Source organism: Cetorhinus maximus, chromosome 34 (assembly GCF_964194155.1).
Source record: "Cetorhinus maximus chromosome 34, sCetMax3.hap1.1, whole genome shotgun sequence".
Lineage (NCBI taxonomy): Eukaryota > Metazoa > Chordata > Chondrichthyes > Lamniformes > Cetorhinidae > Cetorhinus > Cetorhinus maximus.
In genome coordinates, this window is record NC_135912.1 from 3,734,570 (window position 1) to 3,744,154 (window position 9,585).

The 9,585-nt window shown below is 48.7% G+C and overlaps 1 pseudogene across 1 annotated transcript; it reads left to right on the top strand.

Annotated features, from left to right (window-relative positions):
• Positions 1–5,929: 5,929 nt before the first annotated feature.
• Positions 5,930–8,290, top strand: LOC144671691 (paired immunoglobulin-like type 2 receptor alpha; annotated as a pseudogene). The gene is made up of 2 exons (XR_013573989.1): positions 5,930–6,296; positions 8,073–8,290. The product of XR_013573989.1 is annotated as a paired immunoglobulin-like type 2 receptor alpha (transcript).
• The last annotated feature ends 1,295 nt before the right edge of the window (positions 8,291–9,585 follow it).

A 9,585-nucleotide genomic window follows, 5' to 3' on the forward strand; every position in this document is an offset into this window, starting at 1 on the left:
TAACCTAACATATACCATAAATGGCATCTGCCCCTTTTACACAAACGAACACAGTCCTCAGTTTGTGAAAATCTGACATCTACCGGCAGCTCAGCAAGATTGCACATTGAGTTATTGATCTGAATTTTTCAAATAATGATACATAGCACAAAAACTTAGTACGGCCTTAAGTCCTGACTTGGTTTGTTTGCCCTTCCCACCGAAGCTGTCATACAAATTGTGTTTAACACTGTGAATTTATAGCCTGTCTGGGGGGAACCCAGTTTGGAGTAGAGATTTGTAAGGTCTTTCTTTTATCAATCTCCTAGTGACACATAGGGATTTTATTACCACTGTTTTCAAGGTTAATAAAATAGGCAATAGTGAGTCAAAACAATAACAAAAATACCTGGAAAAACTCAGCAGATCTGGCAGCATCTGCGGAGAGGAACACAGTTAACGTTTACAGTCCGAATGACCCTTCAACAGAACTAAGTAAAAATAGAATAGAGCTGAAATATAAGCTAGTTTAAGGGGGCGGGGGGGGTACAAGTAGACTGGCTCTCTATCCATCTCTACTTGTCCCAGCCCTCTTAAACTAGCTTATATTTCAGCTCTATTCTATTTATACTTAGTTCTGTTGAAGGGTCATGTGGACTCGAAACGTTAACTGTGTTCCTCTCCGTAGATGCTGCCAGACCTGCTGAGTTTTTCCAGGTATTTTTGTTTTTGTTTTGGATTTCCAGCATCCGCAGTTTTTTGCTTTTATAATAGTGAGTCAAAGCCCTGTTTTGCATCAATCCTGGTCTTTAGTTTTTTACATTTATTTTGATGAGACCCAAGGTTCTCAAGCCTCTGGTACATCAACACAGCATGTCGTCAGAATTGCCTCTACTTTAGGGCAGAATCAAAGTTCAGACTGCTTGCTATTTGCTGGGTTAAATTCAAGGGGAATTTTGACACACGTAAATTATTCAATTTTGTGGCCCTAATGCATAAAAGTGCCTCCCTCCCCCCACACCCACCCGACCCTCCAACCCTACACACTCGCTGAGCCCCTCAACTCACCCATCCCCCCACACAAACAAATTTACTCATCCCACCACCCACATCTCCATCTTCTCACCCCCCCCTCACCAATCCCTTCACTTACCCCCTGCCCACACACCCTCACCTCAGGCTACCACCCATACCCCCTCACTCACCTCCCTCACTCACACACCCACTATTCATCCCCCCACCCCAATCTCCTCAACTCACCCACATCCACACCCACACACCCCACCACCACCAACTACAACCCCACAATTCAACCCACCCCCTACACACCCCCATATCCTCACCTAATCCCCCCATCCCCCTCCTTCCCATCTCACCCAACCACCCCACCCCTCAGGCCATCACCCCCACATGCCCCCACCTCCTCACCTCACCGCACTCACCTCATCCCCCACCCTCACCTTACTTTCCCACCCCCATCCCCACACCCTTACCTCAACCCCCCAACTCCAACATACCGCCAAACCCTCACATCATCCCCCCAACTCCAGACACCCCCACCCCACAACTCAGCACCTCCATCCCCCACACATGCCCAAACCCTCACCACACCTTCCCTCCATCCCCACACACCTCCACACCCCAACTCAACCCCACACCCCCAGCTCAACCCGCTCATCTGGCCACCCCCCACCACACCTCCCACTCCCACAAACCCCCAACCCCTCATCGCGCCCTCCACACACCTCAACCCCCTCACCTTACCTCCCCCCACTCACCAGCATTCAGTTAGCTTTAAAATGATTGAGGGAGTCACCAGTTTGCGAAAAGATGTTCAATCAAGAACATCCTCGGTTGCAGCTTCTGACCTTTGGGCACTCCATGGTTTTTTTGAGGGGGCTTTGCAAAAATGGGAACCACGAAGCTGCCTGAAGTTCAGGAGCAGCCGCTCACTCAAACTAAGCTGAAAAACCGTATTTTAATAAACGGAACTATCATGCTGTCGGTTCCGATGTTTGTTTGAAAAAGTCTTTCAGGCCTGGTTCCTCCCTCTTTGGCGCTGTTACAACACCGAGCATGGCACCCCCTAGGCCCCTGGGTGTTTGATACCATCTTCCTCCCCGCATCCCCCAGTCCCTGTCCGCATCCATATCATTGGCTGACACCATGTGACACTTTGACAAAGGACATGTAAATGAGCTGACCTTACAAACCCCAGAGTTTGACATCCAGACCCAGCTCAGGTGAACAGCTGGAGTGAATGGCTCCATGTAATGGAGGCCATTCAGCCCATCCCACCTGTGCCAGTGCGAGATCATCGAGCAAAACCACTGACTGGCTCCAGCCCTCTCCACACAGCTGAGGGTCATCCTGTGTTACAAAGGCAGCTGAACAGACATGAAGGAATTGCTATGGGTCTGGAGTCACATGTGGGCCAGACGATTAACAAACCAGATGGGTTTTTACAACAATCGTTTCACAGTCATCATCAGACTTTTAATTGAAGACCCTTAATTGGATTCAAATTTCACCATTTGCCATGGTGGGATTTGAACCAGGGTCCCTAAGGAATTAGTCAGGGTTGTTCAAATACAAAGCCAGTGTTTCTACCACCATGCCAACACCTCCTCACACAGTCACACAGCGTACATGACCTCCAGTAAACATTGGTCAAAGAAGTGGAATTTTCAGAGTTTCCTAAAGGAGGAGAGAGAGGCAGAGTGATTGAGGGGGGGAATTCCAGACTTTGGGACCCAGCCAGCTGAAGGGATGGCCGACAATGGTGGAACCATTAAAATTGGGGTGGCCTGAATTAGAGGAGCAGAGAGATCTCAAAGGGCGGTAGGGTTGGTGGAGTTTACAGGCACAGGGATGGGATGAGGATTTGTAAACGAGGGTGAAAATTTTAAAACAGAGGCATTGCTTAACCAGGAGCCAGTGTAGGTCAGCGGGCACAGGCCTGAAGGGTGAACAGTGCTGTGAGTAAGGACAGCAGAGATTTGTATAACCTCAAATTTACAGACAGTGCAATGTGGGAGACCAGCCAGGAATGACTTGGAATAGTCAAGCCTCAGGGTAAAGAGGCATCAGTGAGGGTCTCAGCAGCTGATGTGCTGATACGGGGTGGAATTGGGTGATGTTATGGGGGTGGAAATAGGCGGTCTTAGTGACTTGTCATCGGAAGCTCATCTCTGGGTCAATGTGTCTGTTTCCAGGGAGAGGGATGGGATTGGTAGTGAGGGAATGGAGATTGGAGCCAGAAGCAAAGACCATGATTTCAGTCTTCCCAATATGGTACTGGATGAAATTCCTGTTTATCGGATGAGCATGATAATTTAGAGACAGTGGAGGAGTCGAGAGAGGTGGTGGCGAGGTTGATCAGGCTGTCATGAGCGGTCACATGAAGACTAACGCTGTGCTTTCAGGTGATGTTGCCAAGGTGCAGAATATAGATGAGGAATAGGAGGGGGCCAAGGGTAGATCGTTGGGGAAAACCTGAGGTCACGGTGTGGGAGCAGGAATTGGAGACAGTGCAAGTGATTCTCTGGCTACAATTGGAGAGATGAGAGTGGAACCAGGGTAGAGCCATGATCTTATTGAAGTCACTGTTACGATGCTCCAATGGTGCAGGAGGTCAACTTTTAATGTGGTGGATGTGGTTCTGATCCTTATTTGTCTTGAGTTGTGTTGAGTTTTTTGAGTGTTGTGGGAGCTGCACTCATCCAGGCAAGTGGGGAGTCCATCACACTCCTGACTTGTGCCTTGCAGATGGTGGACAGGCTTCGGGGGGTCAGGAGGTGAGTTACTCTCTGCAGGATTCCCAGCCTTTGACCTGCTCTTGTAGCCACAGTATTTATATGGCTAGTCCAGTTCAGTTTCTGGTCAATGGAAACCCCCCGGATTTTGATAGTGGGGAATTCAGTGATGGTGATGTCATTGAACATCAAAGGGTGATGGTTGGATTCTCGTTTGTTGGAGATGGTCATTGCCTGGCACTTGTGTGGTGTGAATGTTAGTTTGTCGGGTAGATGCCCATGTTATATCTGTACTCGGACAACTTGGCTGGGGGCACGGCTAGTTCTGGAAAACAAGTCTTCAGTACAATTGCCGTAGCCTCTGCTTTATCCGGTGCCTTCAGCTGTTTCTTGAGATCACGTGGAGTGAATCAAATTGGCTGAAGGCTGGTATCTGTGAAGCTGGGGACCTGTGGAGGAGGCCGAGATGGATCATCCACTCGGCACTTCTGCCTGAAGAATGGGTGGGTGACCCTCATTCACAGACACCGAGTGTCTTCTCGAGGGACCTGACCTCAGGATAAAAGTGTACCGCTGAAAGTTACCACCATTGTTCCTCCACAGTGCCCCTCCACACCCCCTGACCCCCAGAGATCCCCCTCTCACTGAACCCCCATCCTGCCCCCACTTACCAGTGTCCTGGGATCCACTGTCGATCCTCAGGCTGGTCCTGGGCACAATAATCAGCCTCGGTCACCAGCAGCTGATGAGAGCAGAGGATTTCATAACCGGAGGAGGTTGTGAGATTAGATAAACAGGAAAGAGAAAAGCAGAATTAACTGCTCAGATGTACTGAGTGTGTGACAGTCACACCCAGCCTTGGAGAGGTCAGGTGGGGTGTGTCCGGGGGCAAATGCTGCCCAGACTCAGAGTTGACGGTGGTCGAAGGGGGTTTGGAATCGAATCTCAGTGTTCGTTTGGTTTATATATTGAATAGCAGATTTACAGAGTTAGAGACTGGAATCTAATCTCAGGGTTCGTGTGGTTTATATATAGAATAACAGATTTACAGATTTACAGTCTGGAGTCTAATCTTAGAGTTCGTGTGGTTTATATATAGAATAACAGATTTACTGAGTGACAGTCTGGAATCTAATCTCAGGGTTCGTGTGGTTTATATATAGAATAACAGATTTACTGTGTTACAGACTGGAATCTAATCTCAGGGTTCGTGTGGTTTATATATAGAATAACAGATTTACAGACTGGAATCTAATCTCAGTGTTCGTGCGGTTTATATATAGAATAACAGATTTACAGAGTTACAGACTGGATTCCAATCTCAGGGTTCATGTGGTTTATATACAGAATAACAGATTTACTGAGTTACAGACTGGAATCTAATCTAAGGGTTCGTATGGTTTATATATAGAATAACAGATTTACTGTGTTACAGTCTGGAGTCTAATCTCAGGGTTCGTGTGGTTTATATATAGAATAACAGATTTACAGAGATACAGACGGGAATCTAATCTCAGTGTTCGTGTGGTTTATATATAGAATAACAGATTTACTGAGTTACAGACTGGAATCTAATCTCAGGGTTCATGTGGTTTATATATAGAATAAGAGATTTACTGTGTTACAGACGGGAATCAAATCTTAGGGTTCGTGTGGTTTATATATAGAATAAGAGATTTACTGTGTTACAGACGGGAATCAAATCTTAGGGTTCGTGTGGTTTATATATAGAATAACGGATTTACATTGTTACAGACTGGAATCTAATCTCAGGGTTCGTGTGGTTTATATATAGAATAACAGATTTACTGTGTTACAGACTGGAATCTAATCTCAGGGTTCGTGTGGTTTATATCTAGAATAACAGATTTTCTGTGTTACAGACTGGAATCTAACCTCAGGGTTCGTGTGCTTTATATATAGAATAACAGATTTACAGTGTTACAGACTGGAGTCTAATCTCAGGGTTCGTGTGGTTTATATATACGATAACAGATTTACAGAGATACAGACTGGAATCGAATCTCAGGGTTCGTGTGGTTTATATCTAGAATAACGGATTTACAGAGATACCGGCTGCACTTTAGGATTCGGAGTTTCCCTGATCCTGAGAGCATTCCGGGACTGGTTTTCTATTGGATGAGATTTATTGGGGATTCCGAAATAACCAATTTCTGTTTCTCTGTCCCCCATTGATGATAAATGGAGATGTTTTCTCTGTGACCCAGCCTGAGCGCCTGGAGGGAGTGGTCGGAAATTCGATCGATATCCCCTGTTCATTCATTTAACCAAAAGCATACAAATCCAGAAAGTTTAACATTCACTGGAGAAGAAATCAGCGTTTTGGAGAATTTATATTCAACCTCTCACGGAGCTACACTCACCCTCATTACCGAGGCCGGATTGATTTCCTGGGAGTTCCATATAAGAAAAACACCGGAACCATCCGGATAAACCACCTGAAACAAAGTGACCAGAACAGGTATTTCTGTCTTGTGGAGGGAAAAGGGGATCGCACCAGTGGATGGCAAAGCGACACTGGGACACTCCTCATTGTACGAGGTAAATAGTCATTTGGATCTTTGCATTTCTCTCTCCAACCTCTTGATAAAATCCTTTTATTTACTTCTCAGTTTGTGCTTCAGATTTGCCTCATTTTCAAATGTCTTTTTTTAAAATTCCTCGCATCCCATTAACCCTGTCTGAGTGATCTTCTCCAATCCCACAACTCTCCAAATTCCCAGCTCTCCTCCGATTCCAGCCTTTCCCCTCCCTCCCCAGGGTCTCCCACACTGACACTGCTGTTTCCCCCAGGGTCTCCCACACTGACACTCCTGTCTCCCCCAGGGTCTCCCACACTGACACTCCTGTCTCCCCCAGAGTCTCCCACACAGACACTCCTGTCTCCCCCAGGGTCTCCCACACTCACACTCCTGTCTCCCCCAGGGTCTCCCACACTCACACTCCTGTCTCCCCCAGGGTCTCCCACACTGACACTCCTGTCTCCCCCAGGGTCTCCCACACTGACACTCCTGTCTCCCCCAGGATCTCTCACACAGACACTCCTGTCTCCCCCAGGGTCTCCCACACTGACACTCCTGTCTCCCCCAGGGTCTCCCACACTGACACTCCTGTCTCCCCCAGGGTCTCCCACACTGACACTCCTGTCTCCCCCAGGGTCTCCAACACTGACACTCCTGTCTCCCCCAGCGTCTCCCACACTGACACTCCTGTCTCCCCCAGGGTCTCCCACACTGACACTCCTGTCTCCCCCAGGGTCTCCCATACTCACACTCCTGTCTCCCCCAGGGTCTCCTACACTGACACTCCTGTTTCCCCCAGGGTCTCCCACACTGACACTCCTGTCTCCCCCAGGGTCTCCCACACTGACACTCCTGTCTCCCCCAGGGTCTCCCACACTGACACTCCTGTCTCCCCCAGGGTCTCCCACACTGACACTCCTGTCTTCCCCAGGGTCTCCCACACTGACACTCCTGTCTCCCCCAGGGTCTCCAGCACTGACACTCCTGTCTCCCCCAGGGTCTCCCACACTCACACTCCTGTCTCCCCCAGGGTCTCCTACACTGACACTCCTGTTTCCCCCAGGGTCTCCCACACTGACACTCCTGTCTCCCCCGGGGTCTCCCACACTGACACTCCTGTCTCCCCCAGGGTCTCCCACACTGACACTCCTGTCTCCCCCAGGGTCTCCCACACTGACACTCCTGTCTTCCCAAGGTCTCCCACACTGACACTCCTGTCTCCCCCAGGGTCTCCCAAACTCACACTCCTGTCTCCCCCAGGGTCTCCCACACTGACACTCCTGTCTCCCCCAGGGTCTCCCACACTGACACTCCTGTCTCCCCCAGGGTCTCCAACACTGACACTCCTGTCTCCCCCAGGGTCTCCCACACTGACACTCCTGTCTCCCCCAGGGTCTCCCACACTGACACTCCTGTCTCCCCCAGGGTCTCCCACACTGGCACTCCTGTCTCCTCCAGGGTCTCCCACACTGACACTCCTGTCTCCCCCAGGGTCTCCCACACTGACACTCCTGTCTACCCCAGGGTCTCCCACACTGGCACTCCTGTCTCCCCCAGGGTCTCCCACACTGACACTCCTGTCTCCCACAGGGTCTCCCACACTGACACTCCTGTCTCCCCCAGGGTCTCCCACACTGACACTCCTGTCTCCCCCAGGGTCTCCCACACTGACACTCCTGTCTCCCAGGGTTTCTGACACTGAGACTATTTCCCCTGTTTCCCATCACACTCTGTTCCTGGTTTGTGTCCGAGTTCCTGTTTCCACATCATTGCTTTCCATTCCTGTATTTCACAGGACAGGGACCCACACCCTCACCAGCCCAGTTAAGCACCTCAGTGACTGCAGCAACATCGGAGCGCACTGGGGAAGATGAAGAGAAACTGGGCCAGGATGTAATCCTGATCATCTGGTCCGTTCTCGCTATGGGAATGATGGTGATTGTCTGGCTGATCGGAATTTATCTGATGAAGAGGAAGGAAATAATGAATAATCTGAGCACTCTGACTTCATAAATATTCCCTGTTTTTCTAAGAAATGCAATGTTTGTGTTAAAAAAAATGGGACTGGACCCCTGGGTCAACCCAGTGGCCACCCCAGTATTATAATCAGGGTCTCTGCCTGACCTCATTACAGCCTGGGTCCAAACACGGACATAAGAGCTGAATTCCAGAGGTGAGGTGAGAGTGACTGCCCTTGACATCATTTGACCGAGTGTGGCATCAAGGAGCCCTGGAAAAATTGAAGTCGATGAGAGTCAGGGGGAAAACTCTCCATTGGCTGGAGTCATACTAAGGACAAAGGAAGGTGGTTGTGTTTCCCAACCCCAGGGCCTCAGTACAGGAGTTCCACAGTGGGTTGTCCGAGGTCCAATCCTCAGGAGTGGGGATGTTCGCTGATGATTGTCCAAAGTTCAGCACCATTCGCGACTCCTCAGATATAGAAACAGTCCATGCCCAATTGTGGGAAGACCTGGAGAGCATTCAAGCAAGTAACATTTGTTCCACCCAAGTGCTGGGCAATGACCTTCGCACATAATGTCCAACCATCTCCCCTTGACATTCAATGGCATTACCAATGCTGGATGCAGCACTAACAACATCCTGATCAAAGGTTAAGGGAAGAGACCAAATGAGAGATGAGTGGATCAGACTGAAATTACCCATAGGAATCCGAGATTGAGGGAAGCGACTGTATTTACTGATGTATTGGGCCCTACACAAACACAGGATCACTCACCATCACACAAAAGAATTATATCCTTAACATACCACACTGTTCAAACCCAATTTCAACCTTCTCCTATTTTTAAATAGACACTGTAGACTGTTTGTTTTGATGAAAAGTTTAAACAGGCCCTATTTACTGAATAAATAAACACTATTTTCTGTATCTTTCTGCTGTAAAATAGTCTCTGTTTGCCGTTCAATAGATTTTTTGTGGCTATATAAACTTTGCTGATTGTAAGTCCCGCCCTGTCTCCATATCATTGGCTGACACCGTGTCAATCGACATTTTGACGAAGGACATATAGGTGAGTTGACCTCACAAATTACGGGGCTGGACATCATGACCCGGCTCAGCAATGGAAGCCATTCAGCCCATCCTACCTGAGCCAGTGCTAGCTCTTCATGCCCAAGCTGTTAACTGCAATTTCATTGCCCCTCACTTTCCCCGCTACCCTTTCAAACATTTCACAGCAAGAACCTACAGGGGAAGTCTCAGTCACACAACTCACTGGTGACCATCTTCAGGGAGGCTAGTGTAGGAAGTGTAGGCCCTGGTTCAAACATGGACAAAAGAGCTAAAC